At 42.2% G+C, this 17,602-nt stretch overlaps 1 protein-coding gene across 1 annotated transcript in view; it reads right to left on the bottom strand.

Annotated features, from left to right (window-relative positions):
* FAM135B (family with sequence similarity 135 member B) overlaps nucleotides 1–17,602 on the bottom strand; it is a 155,879-nt gene that overhangs the window by 85,449 nt on the left and 52,828 nt on the right. The gene's annotated exons all lie outside the window — the stretch shown is intronic.

The following is a 17,602-nucleotide window of genomic DNA, read 5'->3' on the forward strand; positions in this document are numbered from 1 at the left end:
ACAGACAGTGGCAATAAGCTTGGCATTCGCCACTGCAGACCTTGTTCAGAGAGGGATGATGGCATGAGATATAGTGGATGCACAGCTGTGCTCACAAAAGCACCTCTGTCCTTTGGCACAGAGAGAAGCTTGAAACTACAGGCTTTCCCAAATCTTTTTTAGCATAACCTTGGTTACGCAAACAGCTCTGAGCTATGCCTGCACTGCTCAGCAGTCCAAGGAAAACAGACATAGTATGTGGAAACCACTGGGAGCTCTCGCTCTCTGGTGAGAGCTGGAACTAAGACTTTATTGACCTGCATTTAGCTTTTTATTCCACAGTTTCAAAGGCTTGAGTTTTGGTGAACTCAACAAGGAAAGTCTAATTTTGTGGTAATGAGCTTTTACTCAGTAAATTTACTTCTTAGGAGATTTATTTGTGACACTTGCAGTGTTCCTTAAGCTAGAAGGAATCCTCTTTTCCTGTCTCCTTTTCCTAAGTGGCACTTACTGCTTATCTTCTTTGGTTTGAATAAGTCTTCAAAGTATCTGGAAAGTGAAAGAGCTTTCAGGGCTGTAAGAACCACTACAAGCATGAACAGGATAGTTGTGCTCTGCAACCACTCTTTTCAGAGAATTAGAAAAGCCTACTGATGTATCTCTCTCCTTCTATATTTTTCCACAGGCAATATATTGCCATTCCACCACCACCTCTCGGAATCCCTTTACAGACTACAAAGCAATGGCATTTTTAAAAAAGTGAAGGGAAAAAGGCTCTTTGCAGTTGTGTACCATTTCACACACAGAGCATTGGCAGCCTGTGCGGACCAGTCAGTATATCACGCCCTGCTGTCCCTCTGTCTCCATATCCAGTTTACCAAGTTTCCCCAAATACACACTAATCTATCTAATCTTCCCATCTGGAAGTTTCTACAGATGAAGATTTCTGAACGTTAGTGCAGCACATCATACAGAAATTATTCATGCCTTTAAACAATCAGAGAGAGGTTTTGTTACTTAGATCCTGGAGGCCCCTGAAAACATCTGTCAGATAATCTTACAAGGAAGGAACTGATGGATAGGTGACCTCTAAACAAATTTGTTACTTATCTTCAGCCTAATTTAGCGAGAATAGAAACTATATTTAGAAAGAAACTTTTTACAAGGGCATGTAGTGATATGACAAGGGGCAATGGATTTAAACTGAAAGAGGACAGATTTAGATTAGATGTAAGGAAGAAATTTTTTACAATGAGGGTGGTGAGGCACTGGAACAGGTTGCCCAGAGAAGTTGTGGCTGCCCCATCCCTGCAGGTGTTCAAGGCCAGGTTGGATGAGGCTTTGAGCAACCTGATGTAGGGAAAGGTGTCCCTGCCCATGGCAGGGGGGACTGGAACCAGATGATCTTTAAAGTCCCTTCCAACCCAAACCATTCTATGATTCTGTGATTCTGTATTGTTCTGATGACCACGGCCAGTAGGAAGGCACTGGGGTGGGGTGGTGGGTGTTTGTGGCAGATGTGCAAAAGACCCTGAAAGGACAGGACAGGATAGGATAGGATAGGATAGGATAGGATAGGATAGGATAATTTTGCATAAAACCACAAGAGCATATAAGAAGGTTTGGGATAAGAAAGTAGAAAGAAGTAAGCAATGGATAAGAAAATCTTATTTAACATCTTGAAGAAAGAGCACTGGCACCTGAAGGACACCACCAGAAACCATAGTCTCCTACAGAGACGTGACAGCTGGCCAAACTCATTTAATCATAGCTTTGCTGTTGGTAGTAGGTAAAATTTGATGAAGTTGATAATGAAATTAAATTTAGTTACTAATGTGCTACTCTATTTGTGTTTTGAAGGGCTGTGATATGCCAGAATAGCTTGCCCTTCTACTTGAAGGACTCACTGGTATATCAACTGAAAGTATTGTCTGGCCAGACTGGCAGCATCCCTCAGCTGGTGCAAAGCTGTGACAGGGACCTAAGTTTTACTGATTTTCGAATGTTCTTATTTGTGTAATTTCCCCTGGTAGCACCTTCACACCACTTCCATTCATTGGAGGAAAGGAAGACATTTCTAGGGAATTATCAAAGATGTTGATAATATTCTGAAGGTTGGAACTGTTCCCCTGATATTTCTAAGACCGTAATACATATAACAGATAGATTAGCAGTCCTTCTCCCAAACTCCACTGGCCAATTATCTCAATTGTTCTCTCCAGATATCCCATTTTCTTCATTTTTCAACTCTGACCTTTTAGAGCTTCCTTCCTCTGCTTCCACCATGCTTAAATTATCTCTCTTCTTCCTTTTAAGTCTCCTTTAATTGAACCATCCGTTACTCACTTTTTTTTTTTTAAAAAAAACCCATCTCTATAAACACGGTTTGAGAAGTTTCATAGCTATTCTATGTCAACAACATTTTCACGGAGCAAAAAAACAATGAACTCACCTTGGCAGAATCAACTGACAGTGACACGCGCATATCTCAACCTCTGATTTCTGTCAAGGAGATATTTTAAAATGGCAATGACTTGGCGTAGCTGACACGATGATGAATGATTTCCCCAGAGCCACCTATGTCATATGAACCCTTGCTGTTTGCAAAGCAGTAGGACTGGACAGTTTTATGCCCTCTGCAATCTGTTTGGCATGTAAGTGATTAGCATGCTTGAATCTCGACAGCTAGATTCTTTCCATAATTACATTTTCAGTTGTGCTTCCTCCTGATGTCTGTAACTGCCAAAGAAAACTGGAATGTTAACCAACAAATCTTATCAAGGATGGTAGGCATCCTGGTCTGAGACCCAGATTTGCCCAAGAGTATTGGCATAATGTGACCTCTGAGAAAAGCTGGAGTTTTGTTCATATTTATTTTTCAGAGCTTTAAAACATGTAAATGCCTAATCGTACAACCCCCAACTCAGAACTCTTGCATGAGGTAATGTTCCTCTGATAGGAGGGTACCTTCAAAGCCATGAGTGAAAGGCAGTATGTTTTAGAGAGTTTCTGAAGAAAAAACAATAGTTAGAAAGGAATCATAGAATCATAGAATGGTTTGAGTTGGAAGGGATCTCAAAGATCATCTAGTTCCAACTCCCCTGCCATGGGCAGAGACACCCTCCACTGCATCAGGTTGCTCAAAGCCTCATCCAGCCTGGCCTGGAACACTTCCAGGGATGGGGCACCTACAACTTCCCTGGACAACCTGTTCCAGTGCCTCACCATCCCCAGAGGGAAGAATTCCTTCTTTAGATCTAACTGAAATCTCTCCTCTTTCAGTTTAAAGCCATTGCCCCTTGTCCTAGCTCTACATGCCCTTTTAAAAAGTCCCTCTCCAGCTTTCCTGTAGGCCCCCTTTAAGTACTGGAAGGCTGCAATAAGATCACCCCGGAGCCTTCTCTTCTCCAGGCTGAACAGCCCCAACTTCTCCAACTGAACAGCCTGTCTTCAGAGGAGAGGTGTTCCAGCCCTTGCATCATCTTTGTGGCCCTCCTTTGGACTTGCTCCTAGTGATGACCTTAACCCATGTCTCAGGGAAGCAGCAGACTTCCCTAAGAGGAGGGTCTGCCCAGCATATCTGTCCTTCTGTTCCCCTCAGATGGGAGTCACCTGTAACTATTACCCGTGTTTTCTTCTTTGTGGAGGTGGTCATGATACAGCAGGTAGTCCTTTCTGACCCTGGTGACACCTCCAGTGCAGATGGACCCTCAGCCACATCATCCGTCGATGGGCCTGCCACCTCCAGAGCTTCATATCTGTTGTGCAGGGGCACCAGGGAAGGTGAGGTGGGCAAGGAGGGGGTTCTCCTGCAGCCCTGAGCACAGACTTGGCTCCGTTCACTCCTTTCCTTTAAGCTGCTGCCTTCAGCCTGGTGGGGAGATGACACAGAATGCCCTTCATCTTGGGTTTCTCTTGCGGCGCTCCCTGTTGCTGTCTCAGGCGGGGCAGACCATGACACCACCACTCTCTCTCTCTCTCTCTCGGACCCCCTGACGCCCCTCACCTTTCTCACCCCTCTCCCAGCTCTGCCACCCCGCTGAGCAGATCCCCCACTGCTCACCCCCCCACAGCCGCTCTCCCACCGCCGGCCCTCCCCAGGGACAGGCTCCGGCACCCCCCGCCCCCGAGGCCCGGGCAGGGCCGTGTTTCTGCGGGAGCTCCGCCTGCGCTGCCACCTCGCTCCTGCGGGCGCAGCGGGCTCAGCCTCCCGCCGGGCGCTGCCGCCGCGGAGCCCCTCGGGGCGGGTGGCGGCCCCCGCTGAGCGCCGCCCTGAGCCGGCACCGCCCGCGCCCGGCCCGGGCACGGCGGGAGCGGGCGGGCCGTGCCGGGGCGGGACTGGCCGCCATTGCCCTGCAATGGAAGAGTTTCTCAGTTGTCCTACAGAGACCGCGCACAGTGACCGTGGTCATCATCACATCGTTTTGCGTTACCTTTTAACGCTGCTTCCAACAGGTACCAGGAACATGAAGAAAGTCTTGGAATTAAGAGCTTGGTTTGTTTTAAAATTGACTACCTTGCTAAGACTAACTTTAAATAATGTTCGATTTCCCAACACAGCAAGGAGCATGAGATCTAAGAGAAACATGAAAAACTGTGTTCTCCAGAAAAACCTCCTTCACAGTAGATTTTCTCCTATACAACTTTTCTGTTAAACTTACAGGACTTGACTACAGCTTTTCTGAGAATTAAAGGGAAAAACATCACACTTATAGCCCTCTGTTACCTCTGCTTTTAGTATATTTTGGCAAAGAAAGAACAGAGATAGGATTTGCCCTGACTCTGTCCTCTATTCAGTAGCCCAGAGAAGTAGGATTAATTACTACTTTTTCAAAATAAGGCAGGAGGAAATGAGACGACTTAGTCCTGACACTCTGCTACAGGAAAGATTACATCACTTCCTATCCCCCACGCAAGGCAGAGAACAAAGAAAGTCATATTTTTTTTATTCTAAATATAAAATTACAACTCCAGGGAATATGGCCTTTTAAAAAGATGACTTCAGGTTTACATCCTGCTTTCTCCAGAATTATCTCTCTCTCATTTATTGAGCATGGTGCGAGAGGTCTAAAGTGAACAGGGAGTGATTATAGAGTCAGGAAAAAATCCATATGGAAAACAGATCTAACTTTAGATCTAGCCTCTTTAATGCCTTTATGAGTATAGCACTGGAAACAAGATAATTACTCAATTGCTGGCAACTTCTCGAATTTCTCTTGCTGTCTGAGTAAAGCAGTATTATTATGCTGCTGTTCAGATAAATGGAAAGGCAGGGTTCTGCTAAGCTTTCCTTTAATGAAAGAGATGCTCTTCAATAACGTGGGGAAATCAAGATGCTGCAGTTGTAAACACAGCTTTACAGTAAATATTTTCTTTATGAATAACAGTGCAGACTTAAACATTTGTATTTCAGATTAATTCAGAGCTACAAGAAGCATATCTCTATACTTGGATTCCCACACACAAGAAGCTCAGAGACATATGATACCTTTAAACGTAGATGGGTTCGTTCTCCCAGGTCACTCGTGCACAGACAGATGAAGGGCATTGCAACACGCTCACTTGAGAAAGAGCTGTGAACGTTTTGAAACCTTCCAACCCACAAACCTTATGTTACTACCCACGCAGACATGTTGTGTCAGCGGTTCATGTGATCTTTCCTAAGCTGCTTCAGTGGAAAGTCAACTGTTGGTAAATCACAGCAGAAGGCAGTTTAAACTGAGCTAGATGTCCTTGCCCTGAAGAGAACTGGAAGCTATGACATAGTCTGTTAACATAGGTGAACAGGGAGGGCGATAATTCATGGTATAGCTAGCATTGCCATTAAAATCTCAGTCTGGACTAGCTATAGCCCACCTACCTGTAATGTGAGTGATCTCTACAGCACACGGTTTGTACTGTTATAAACACAACCCAAATCTATATAGTGGATGACTACCTCCCTCACGCATCCAGACACACATTTTGGGCTGTCCTGTCCCTTGGTCTTCAGCACATGAAAATCCTACTAGCCTCACAAGGAGAGTTGATTCGTGTTCAGAGTCCCTAAAAAATAGATATGGATTTTCTAATTTCTAAGTTTCCTTGTAATCTAATTTCTTCTACTATTGCAAAAATTCTTAAACATTTGCAGGCAATACTAATTTTGCTATTTTTTTAGAGAAAATGAAGACACGTGGGCATTCCTCGAATGAACAGTATGCCATCTTGCTAGAACCTAAGCATCGTACTGCAAAATGTAAGCAAAGGAGACCAGAAAATCTTGTGCAAATAGCCCTGTTTATCTAACTTGCTTTTTTTCCTTTACCATCTGTCAGAGCCATATGCCTTCTTAAATAAGAGCTAATTATAGGCCTCCACCGCAACTAATCAAATAGTGGTAACTGGTGCAAACTTCAACTGCAAATTTCATTTTTTCTTTATAAAAATTCCCTGCAAACCGGACACTGAGGTGGTTGCCTTTCTCTGGTTTTCTGGACTTGGGTACACAGGAGTTCCAGTTGATGCATGCATGTCTGTGTTAACATATGGGAGAAATTCATAACAAGCTGAAGAAATAATAAGAGCCAAAGTACAGTTCCTGCCAAGTGCCTTAGCAGGGGTGGCTTTGGGACAGAAAGTGACTGTGTCTAATAAATATCCACTGACATGTACTGTAGCAAATCTCTTAGTGTTTTGAGTTTTCTTCACTGCCTCTGTGCTGTTGTACTGAGAGAAAGAGAGAAAAGAAACAACTGTCACAAAATTTTACAGCTTTTAGCACTGAAGAACTAGAGCAAAGAAGGATCCAATACTAAAATTAAATTTTGGAAGAGAGATACTAGCCCATTTAGAGAACAATAAATCTCATAATGAGTTGAAAAAAGACAAGATTTCACTATCATGTCCAATGGGCATTTGTGTAAATGTCCATTTATATAAATGTCGATTTACACCATTCAGGCAAATGTTTTATAACTGCCTCCAGTGTCAATGTCACTCTGCATTGCTGTATAATGTGGAAGGACTGAAGGATAAAAATTAATCCAGTCCTAAAAATGGCAAATGAAGAGTTGAAGTGCCTTTTTGAAAACCCCAAACAGTAAATAGCTCTTTCAGCATCACAAGACTGTGGCAATTTCAGACTGTCATTCTGACCTTCCAGGAAGTTTAGAACTGTTCTGGCAGAAATTAGGAGAAAAAAAAAAAAAAAAAAAGGAAAATTGAAATAGTATGTTTTAAGTTAATTTATTCCAGCCATCAGGCATGTAGTTGTTTCCCATCACAACTGCCACAACCTCTTTGTGTAAATAAGTGGTGCACATGGAAGAAAGAGAACACTATCAGGATTTCATTTCAGCTAGTCTTTTCCTCTGGCTACCAATGGGAAGATTTCCTTCCACTTTTCTCACCACTGCTCACATGATGTTTTGACAGCTGCAACAGCACAAATGTTTAAAGATCCAGATATTTAAGAGTTCAAATACGTATTAAAAGTATGAATGTATGTACTTTGCAGACACTTCAAGTACAGATATAACATTAGTACCCAGCCGTTATTCCCTCAGTGCCGCATAGCATATCTGACATCATCTCATCAACACAACAGCAACTGAATCAGAAAAGTCCTGCGCTAAAGTCACAGACTTTAAGTCAAACTGGAAATTAAAGATTTCCCAGACAGGACTGTTACACTTTCAAGTCCTCTGATCAACGGTATGGACTGAGAACTAAATTCTCTCCTAATGTACTATTGTAATGCCTGCTGTTTTCAAGAAGATGATGGATGGATGTTGTTAATTTACCAAACTTTTACCTTCAGCATTATGGCCAGTTGAGCTTTACTCAGAGGGTAAATTACTGTGTAAATTACTGTGAATTAAATAAGTAAAACATTTTGTGACAGTTTAATAAAAAATCTGACAATAAATCTGTCAGATGTTAGAGGTAGTCCCTAAGATCCCACTGTGAAATAAAAAGTCTGAGGATTCAGAGTGAAGCTGACGGAAGAAGATGGAAGAAGAAGTAGGGGGCATTCGAAGTGATGATGTTTGTCTTCCCAAGTAACCATTATGTGTGATCAAGCTCTGCCTTCCTGGAGATGGCTGGACATCTGCCTGACGATGGAAAGTGGTGAATTCTTTGGTTGCTTTGTCTGCACGCGCAGCTTTTGTTTTACCTATTAAACTGTCTTTATCTCAAACCATGACTTTTCTCACTTTACTCTTCCTCTTCTCTCCTCCATGCCACTCGGGGAGAGTGAGTGAGTGTCTGTCTGGTGCTTAGCTGCTGGCTGGGGTTAAACCATGACAATCACAAAAGTAAACATGCAAAAAATGCTTCAAGGTCCTACAGTTTTTTTCCTCCTTTTATACAATACCAGTCATGAGGTCTTTCATATACTTTCTATAACAACCTTCAGAGTTAAGTTAGATATAAGAGAACTGATTCCTCAGCTGCAGCTGCTGCAGTTGAGGATCTTTCATTCTACAGGCTGCAGGTTCAATTTCTAGTGTGATGTTCAAGGTGAGATTGTCACATCCATATTTGCAAGGTGATCTCGCCACATTATGTTCTTCCTCCACCTTCAAGTGGACCTGATCAGATCCCTTGCTCATCCAGGAGAGACCTGATCCTAGCACTCAGGTGGTCTGTGATTCTGACCACTAGGTTTGTTATTTGTATACAGTGGGAGAAAAGGTGGAAACACATATACCTCCTTACCTGCCCATAAAACAGATGGAAGAACTCACTGATTTCCCAGGGCAAGAAAATGAGCTGTAAATCAGATGTTCCTCTTCCGATCTTAATTCTTTCCACAAATTACTATACAATCTTTGTTCTGGAGACATTTCACATGGACAGCACTGGCTTCCCAAGGTGAAGAAATACAAACCAGCCTCCAGAAAGGCAGTCAATGTGGTGGAGATTGGCAGAATCAGACCACAGGTAAGTTATGTCAAGGCCTCATATTTTCAATACAAGTGTCATCACAATCCTTGAAGCAGGCAGGTGGCACTTAGATACTCAAGCAAAACTGTACAAAGACAATTTTGTCTGCTTATTAAAGAGGCTAAAGGAATAAAATTTTCACCTATATACCAACGCGTTTGCACACAAAAATAAATTGCATTTCCATTTGCTGAAAAACAGTTTCTGTTAAAAATAAAAATGGTATCATTATAAAGTAGCTTCCAAATAAGCAAACTATATTGCTAATCTATAATAGGAACTGTTTCCATATAAGCCATAAGCTTAATTGAAACCCAAAATGATCTTCTGTATGTTTTGTGTCTTTTGAACATTCCTTTGAGCAGATATTTTAAAACTTCCCAACTAGCTGAGACGCGAGATTGCTCCTTTCCTAGGTCAGCCAGCTCTTGTCTGATTAGTGAGTTACTTGCTGAACTGTCTATACAGCTCAGCACAAAAATGCAATAGAATTATTTTTTTCTTATTCATTTTCTTCTCCAATTAGATTCCCTCAACCTCTGCCACTGCATCAGTAATTTTTTTCTTTTTTTTTTTGTATTTATGCACATTATCTCAATTGAAATCCTGTAGCTTCGTCTGGATCACACATGCACATAAATCAGCAAGAGACCGATCATACTTTGTTAATGCATGTCATGCACAAGCTATTTGGCTTTCTGTCTGGTATTTCATTAAACTGCATTAATGTTCTCTCTGTGATGTGCCAAGAGTATCATTAGCTGTTCTCTTTCTTTGGGCTGTTTTCTGGTAAGGCTATTCATCATCTTCAGTCTGAGTTAAGGGTCGTTCAAGAAAATGATCTGTTATCACTTTCTGAACAGTCTGTCTTTTTACTTGGCATCAACTTTGCATACATATCGTGATCCTGCAGTAAGCTCTTAAATGTACTAAGCAATATAAGACAAAGGGTCCTGAATCTAATCCTACTTAGCTTCCTCAACAAAACACATCTAAGGCTTTGAAACTGAAATGGGCCAAATCTCATCTATCCAAAAAATCTCATATAAACTCCCCTATACTCCAAATTTTAAATGCCTTTACCTCTCCAAGATAAATAAAGGTGCCAAAAAAGCCTTATTACCACCACACTATAGATAGTAAACTTGCACAAAGCTATGGTAGCCTGCTCAAGATAATCCTGAAAATCAATGGCAAAGCTGGGAATGAGCTCACATCTAGTGTGAGGAGAATCCTGTATTTACTACCAGAAATATGCACTACCGTTGTATTAGACATCACATTGTAGGGGAATGTGGCTACACTAAAACTATTTAGACAGTACTTGAGGTATCTGTATTTCTGTGCTATCACTGCCTTCTTGAGAGACATCAGGCAAATCATGAGGCATCTCTGTGCCTCAGTTTCCCACATATTAACTTCTCCTTCACTTTATGTCTCCTTTAACCAGTGTGTGGCTGCCATTTTGAGCTCTGAATTTTATTACAATACTTACCACGCTGCTCTCAACTTTTATATCTAACTCAGCTGAGAAATACTGCTGAGCCTGGGATGCAAGTCTTTAATGACTTCCACAACAGAAAAATTGTGCAGATGTTTCCCTAGACATTTTTTGCCTAGTGACAATCATACTCACAAGTTTTTCTGAAGACTTAACAAAATCCTGGCTCTTTTTCTTGGTCTGCTAAGCTTATCCATCAACATTCCTAATAATTTTGGAAGTAACAATCCCAAGGAGACAAATACACCTCCTTGACGTAAGCTGAAAATATTCAGGGCACATGATTTGCAAGATTTGAATTGAGGTCCATGGGATCATTTCCTGGAGGTGTTATAACTTCTTACAAAGTTTGCAGAAGATGACAGATCAGGCCTGTGTTGCAGCTGCTTACAGTTCCCTTCCTAGCTTTTAAACTCTTTCCCAAAGAATAATAAAATGACTAGTATACATTCGAGTGACACAACTTTGGAAACAACCCATCATTTCTGCTGCTACATTTGAATTAAGAGGAAGAACATATAAGTGCATTGTTCCTCTGGATTTCACTGGTAGGAGAGTCTGAGAGAAGAACAAATATCAGAGATCCCAACAAGCAAATATTGCACTTGAGTAATCAGAAAAGTACCTATAAGGTAGGCTAAGAAGACTAAAAACTAGTAGAAACAAAGTCCATTTCCCTTTTCAATACTTTTACAAATGCTGGAAACCAAGGAGATGTTGATTTCCATTACCCAGGGAATAGTGATTTCGGTTGATTGTTCTACAGATATTAATAAGGACAAAAAAATTACAGTGCATTTTGCATAAGGCTTTTCCACATGCCCATGCCCTTGTAAGGATGGCTGTCCTTGAAAATGAGAGCTATAGGAAATTTTATGTAAGAGCCCACGGATATGAATCATGGGGAAAAGACTAAGAGTTAGCTTGTTCTTATTTAAAATTAATACAGGGAATTTAAAGACTTTATGGGAACTTTTCACGCAGGCAAAAAGAATGAAAAACTGAGGAGAAATTGGAAAGCATCCAAAATAGGCTTGGCAAGAATCTTTGGCAGAAATGGTAGAAAACCTTCTTAAATTAAAAGGGGAATAAAAAAAAAAAAAAAGAGGGAAGGAAGATTATGGGTTTTCTTAGGACTAAATCATCACTATTGTATAACACCTTACTGCATGAGCTGTTTTAACTTCCTTGGTTTCTGGGGAAAGATGTGGAAAACTGCACCGGATATATAGTTTCTTCCTTAACGTTCCATAAGCAGATTAATTTCTTGAGGAATCCACATGCAGCCCATCAGTTTACTTTTTACATTTCTATTGAGATATCTGGATATTCTTATGCATCTTTTGTTATTGAATTCAACAGTATTTGGTGTCAGCAAGTTTCAGAGGCTCATTGTCTTGAAAAAAATTTCCTTTGATGATGCTTAAGTTTGTGGTATTTCAGCATTCCGGATACTCCTTTGCACCCTTTCTGTCTGAAAGGTTGAATTCAGAGGTCATAGAATCATAGAATGGTTAGGGTTGGAAGGGACCTCAAAGATCATCTAGTTCCAACCCCCCCGCCATGGGAAAGGCCACCTTCCGCTACACCAGGTTGCTCAAAGCCTCATCCAACCTGGCCTTAAACACTTCCAGGGATGGGGCATCCACAGCTTCTCTGGGTAACATGTTCCAGTGCTTCACCACCCTCTGAGTGAAGAATTTCTTCCTTAGATCTAATCAAAATCTACCCTCTTCCAGCTTAAACCATTGCCCCTTGTCCTATCACTACATACCCTTGTAAACAGTCCCTCTCCAGCTTTCTTGAAGGCCCCCTTCAGGTACTGGAAGGCTGCTAGAAGGTGTCCCTGGACCCTTCTCTTCTCCATGCTGAGCAATTCCAACTGTCTCAGCCCATCTTCATAGGAGAGGTGCTCCAGCCCTTGGATCATCTTCGTGGCCTTCCTCTGGACCCACTCCAGCAGTTCCATGTCCTTCTTCTGTTGGAAGCCCCAGAGCTGAATGCAGTATTCCAGGTGGGGTCTCCCTGTTAAAAATGGGAGTTATGTTACCCCCCTTCCAGTTGGTGGGAACTCCAACAAACTGCCCTGATTTCTCCAATATGATGGTTAGCGCCTTAGCAACTTCATTCACCAGTTCCCTCAGGACTCATGAATGCATCTCATCAGGTCTCATGGACTTGTGCACCTTCAGGTTCCTTAGATGGTCTCGAACCTGATCTTCTGCAGAGGGTGGTTCTTCATTCTCCCAGTCCCTGCCTTTCTTTTTTTGACTCAGGCAGTGTGGCTGGAGCACTTGCCAGTGAAGACGGAGGCAAAAAAGTCATTAAGTACCTCAGCCTTCTTCATACCCTGGGTATGAAGACCCTTCATACCCAGGTCTCCCTTTTCCTTCTGGAGAGGGCCCACATTTTCCCTAGTCATCCTTTTATTACTGACTTACCTATAGAAGCTTTCCTTGTCTCCCTTGATGTCCCTGGCCAGATTTAATTCTATCGGAGCTTTAGCTTCCCTAACCTGATCCCTGGCTTTCCTCCCAGGCTACCTGTCCTTGTTTCCACCCTCTGTAGGCTTCCTTTTTGTGTTTGAGTTTCTCCAGGAGTTCCTTGTTCATCCACGAAGGCCTCCGGGCATTTCTCCCTGACTTCCTCTTTCTTGGGATGCACCACTCCTGAGCTTGGAGGAGTCTTGACTAAGTAACAGTAGCAGAGGCTTAACATGTCAATCAAAAAGAGTAGATGCAACTTTTTGCAGATAGCTCTTCAAGAATTTCCATCGCATTGCCTCTCTACCAATTTGTGAGCCAACCTTCTAATGATGGTCAGAGCTGGAATAACCTTATCTTTGCAAGGTACGGGCGAGAGTTACTGAGAAACCTCTTAACAAAAGCAGCTTGAAATAGAAGACATGCACAGTCAAATAGGTGTTTAACCAGTGTTTTGTGAAGAGTTTCACAAGGACAAGTTAAAACCATGGCACAAAAGCTGACCTGTTCAAATGACCTCAGCAGTGAACTTGAAACTCCTGTTCCAGCTTTAACAGACACTTGATCTCTGGTACTAAGTAAATTACATGTGATTGGATTAAAATCCTGGTTCCATATTCATAAAGATGGACCATTATTATACACTTCCTCACCCAATATTCTTCTATACCCAAATCTAGGCACAGTCAAGTGTTCTGGTTCTCTGAAGCCAATAGAGATTTCTGGAGTTAGAGTTGGTTGTTAGAAGCTCAGAACTTTTGGAAGAGTGGTCAGTTCAATAAACTAGCACCAGAACAAAGCAGTTAGGCTCAGTTTTTCTTTGAAAAAGAAAAACATTCTTTCTCTGTTTTTTCTTAGTTGCAGCTGAAGTTCTACAGAGGATAAAGGCAAGAAGGTTTTTCACAGGATTGAATCCTGAAGAAACTGTATATAAATGAGCCAGAACTAGGACTGAGCAGCTGACTGAATCTTAATTTCTACAACCAAATGAATAATTTAAAGCACACTAACATGAACACCTGGTAAATGTTTCTTTAATATCTTGTTGCCATTTTCTTTATTTCTACATTTATCCAGCTGAAGTTACTCAAATGTCCAAGTGGAGGCCAGTGACAAGTGGTGTTCCTCAGGGATCAGTACTAGGGCCAGTGCTATTTAACATCTTTGTTGGTGACATGAACAGTGGGATCAAGTGCACCCTCAGCAAGTTTGCAGATGACACCAAGTTGTGTGGTGTCGTGGACACGCTGGAGGGAAGGGATGCCATCCAGAGGGACCTTGACAGGCTGGAGAGGTGGGCCTGTGAGAACCTCATGAAGTTCAACAAGGCCAAGTGCAAGGTCCTGCATGTGGGTCGGGGCAATCCCAAGCACAAGTTCCGGCTGGGCGGAGAATGGATTGAGAGCAGCCCTGAGGAAAAGGACTTGGGAGTGCTGCTGGATGAGAAGCTCAACATGAGCCGGCAATGTGCACTGGCAGCCCAGAAAGCCAACCGTGTCCTGGGCTGCATCAAAAGGAGTGTGGCCGGCAGGTTGAGGGAGGTGATTCTGCCCCTCTGCTCTGCTCTGCTCTCGTGAGACCCATCTGGAATACTGCGTTCAGCTCTGGAGTCCCCAGCACAAGAAGGACATGGAGCTGATGGAGCGGGTCCAGAGGAAGGCCACGAAGATGATCCGAGGGCTGGAGCACCTCTGCTATGAAGACAGGCTGAGAGAGTTGGGGCTGTTCAGCCTGGAGAAGAGAAGGCTCCAGGGTGATCTTATTGCAGTTTTCCAGTACTTAAAGGGGGCCTACAGGAAAGCTGGAGAGGGACTTTTTACAAGGGCATGTAGTGACAGGACAAGGGGCAATGGATTTAAACTGAAAGAGGGCAGATTTAGATTAGACATAAGGAAGAAATTTTTCACTTAGAGGGTGGTGAGGCACTGGAACAGGTTGCCCAGAGAAGTTGTGGATGTCCCATCCCTGGAAGTGTTCAAGGCCAGGTTGGATGAGGCTTTGGGCAACCTGGTGTAGTGGAGGGTGTCCCTGCCCATGGCAGGGTTGTTGGAACTAGATGATCTTTGAGGTCCCTTCCAACTCAAACCATTCTATGATTCTATGATTCTAAATTCAACCAGTTTTCCTTCCTACTTTTAATACGGACTTTGATGTCTTTTTGAGAATATACTCTGTTAGGAAAAGAAATATATCTGCAACAGTTTCAAGCAAAATTTCATCTAAAGCTGGGTCAGCACCTTTGAATAGAGTTCATGCTGGAATAGCAGCTCTTTCTTCAGTGCAGCTGTGCTTTTCCTGCTTGAGAACGTTGTCAAATCATTTACGATTGGGTCATTTCTGGGAACACTCTCAAAATATATGAATAAGAGTTGGTTTTCAACTTAAGTTTGCAGAATTTAAAGAGTAATCTCTACTGGAGTGTTTTTTTTTCTTTTCTCCTACAGTCTACGGAGATGTTTCATAAGGTTGAACCCTTCCAAGTTGAAGATGGCTTTTTCCTTCATGCTGTTCCCTTTCAGCAGCAGTTGGGTGCTAAGGTCTACCTTTGTCCTGGATTCACCTGGGACAGAGTTAGTTAGCTAGATGAGCTCTATGTTTTGGTTTTAGTCTGGGACTCATTATGAGAAGAATGTTGATAGCACACTGATGTTTATAGTTGGCACTGAGGCCTCAAGGACTTTTCATCTTGCCATGTTCTTGCCAGTGTGCAGGAGCACAACAGGATAGAGGGGAGCATAGCTGGGACAAAGGGTCCACAACTCTCCCTATGATTTGAACTTAGACTTAGGATTGAGGGCAAAATTGGCCAATGAAGTATTCCATATCATGCAATGTCATGCACAGTATGAAAATGAGGGTTGACTAGAAAGAAGGGTTTTTGCTCTTCCAGGGGCTCTCACTCTTGGACTCTCGGAGTGCTTTCTCTCTCTTGCTCTCTTTTCTGGTCTCTCGCTTGTCCAGGATTGTGGTGTCAGCACTTATCTGTTTCGGGATCGTTGTTTTGGGATGGGACAGGCCTTGATCAAGGGGTGGTGAGCAATTATACTGTGCATCACTTGTTTGTATATGTTATTATTGTTATACATATGTGTATATTCATATATTAGTAGTAGTAGTATTAGTTCTTATCTCAACCCACGACTCTCTTTCCCTTTTCCCCTTTAATTCTCTTCCCCATCCCCTGGGGGTGGGGGAGCGTGAGCGAGCGGCTCTGTGGAGTTTAGTTACCAGCTGGGCTAAACCACAACAACTTTGCATCAGATTTTGTTATGAAACTTGCAACAAGAAGGAGTCCCTGATCATCTGGTGAAAAAGAGGAGACACTTTGATCCAGTCACATCTATTATTCCTCCTTTAGATTTTCACTTGTTTAACTCTACCTTCTGATCTTTTAAATCAAGGATATGGCTGAGGACCCTTGGCCTGTTGCAGCTAACTGCTACCAAAATCAGGCACTGTGCAATGTAAAAACAGAGATGCGTTCTAGATGAAATGTATTTGATATGACAGGAAAGCCTTCCACATTGTTTGAATGGCTTAGAGGCAATCCATCACGTGAACATCTTTATGGCTTCACCACATCCTCACAGTGAATTCTTCATCTTCTTCTTTATCCCTCACAATGCTCATTGTAGATATTGTTCGTGACTCTTTTATAGGTGGGAACCCGAGACAGAGTATGACTTGGGCCTGTCTCCTCAGGAGTATTCAGTATAAACCAATGTAAATCAGGCCTTTGAGGGACCTTGAAGATCTGAATCTAAGTGTCTTGCCTAACATTGGAGAGAAAACCTGTTGGAGAGTAGGAAACTGAAGTCAGATCTCCCAGTTCAGCATCAGTCTAGACTCCCTGTTCTCTTCCTTTCTTCCTGGTATTGTAGAAACTTCTATTACTGGAAATCAAAAGACAACAGTTTGCAGTTTAATTTGGTTTCATTAGAACCTAAAACCTAATTCAACAAAAAAAAAAAACAACAACCCAGCCTTCCTGTTATAATCCACAAACAAGAGAAATTCGTTATAGACATCTAAAACTCTGCTTTTGCTTCCTGTGTGCAACACTAGTATGAAAGCATACAGTAATTCCTTGGATCCTGTCGGAGATCCTTTGTAGTCTCTTCTAATCTAAATCTTGAGACTCTGAGCTCTGGAGAGTGTATTTTCAATCAAATATTATTATGTTGAGTAACACAGAGATCCTTATTGTGTTGCTTGTACAAGAGATTTTTCATCTCTCACAAATATAATACCTACTTTATTAGTGGTCAAGTGGAGTTATTACACTACTTTCCACTACTTAAAAGGGAGGGAATTAAATCTTGATATTTCTGAGTAGGACACATGGTGAAAACTCAAATCCTGACTTTCACATTACTTCTTAGAACAGAGCCTACTGATGAGGCTCCCCAGATCCACATAATACCAGCACTAACACTCAGTTTCACCTACTAGCCTGGAATAAAAATTTTAGCATGGTATCTGTCATTTCTCATTTTAGTCACAGAAAAGGCAACTAATTTAAGTTGATTTCTTTTTATGATCAGTGGACAGAAATCAAGACCTAACAGGAGAAAATCACTGTAGCTTAAAATTCAACCTTCAGATATGTGGAATGAAGTCTTTCCAGTGTTACTTATGAAGGAAACTTGCACTATAATCTTAGGCTACTTAATCTGACTCTAAGACTACTCAAGTCTGTAATTATTGC

Source organism: Tauraco erythrolophus, chromosome 3 (assembly GCF_009769465.1).
Source record: "Tauraco erythrolophus isolate bTauEry1 chromosome 3, bTauEry1.pri, whole genome shotgun sequence".
Lineage (NCBI taxonomy): Eukaryota > Metazoa > Chordata > Aves > Musophagiformes > Musophagidae > Tauraco > Tauraco erythrolophus.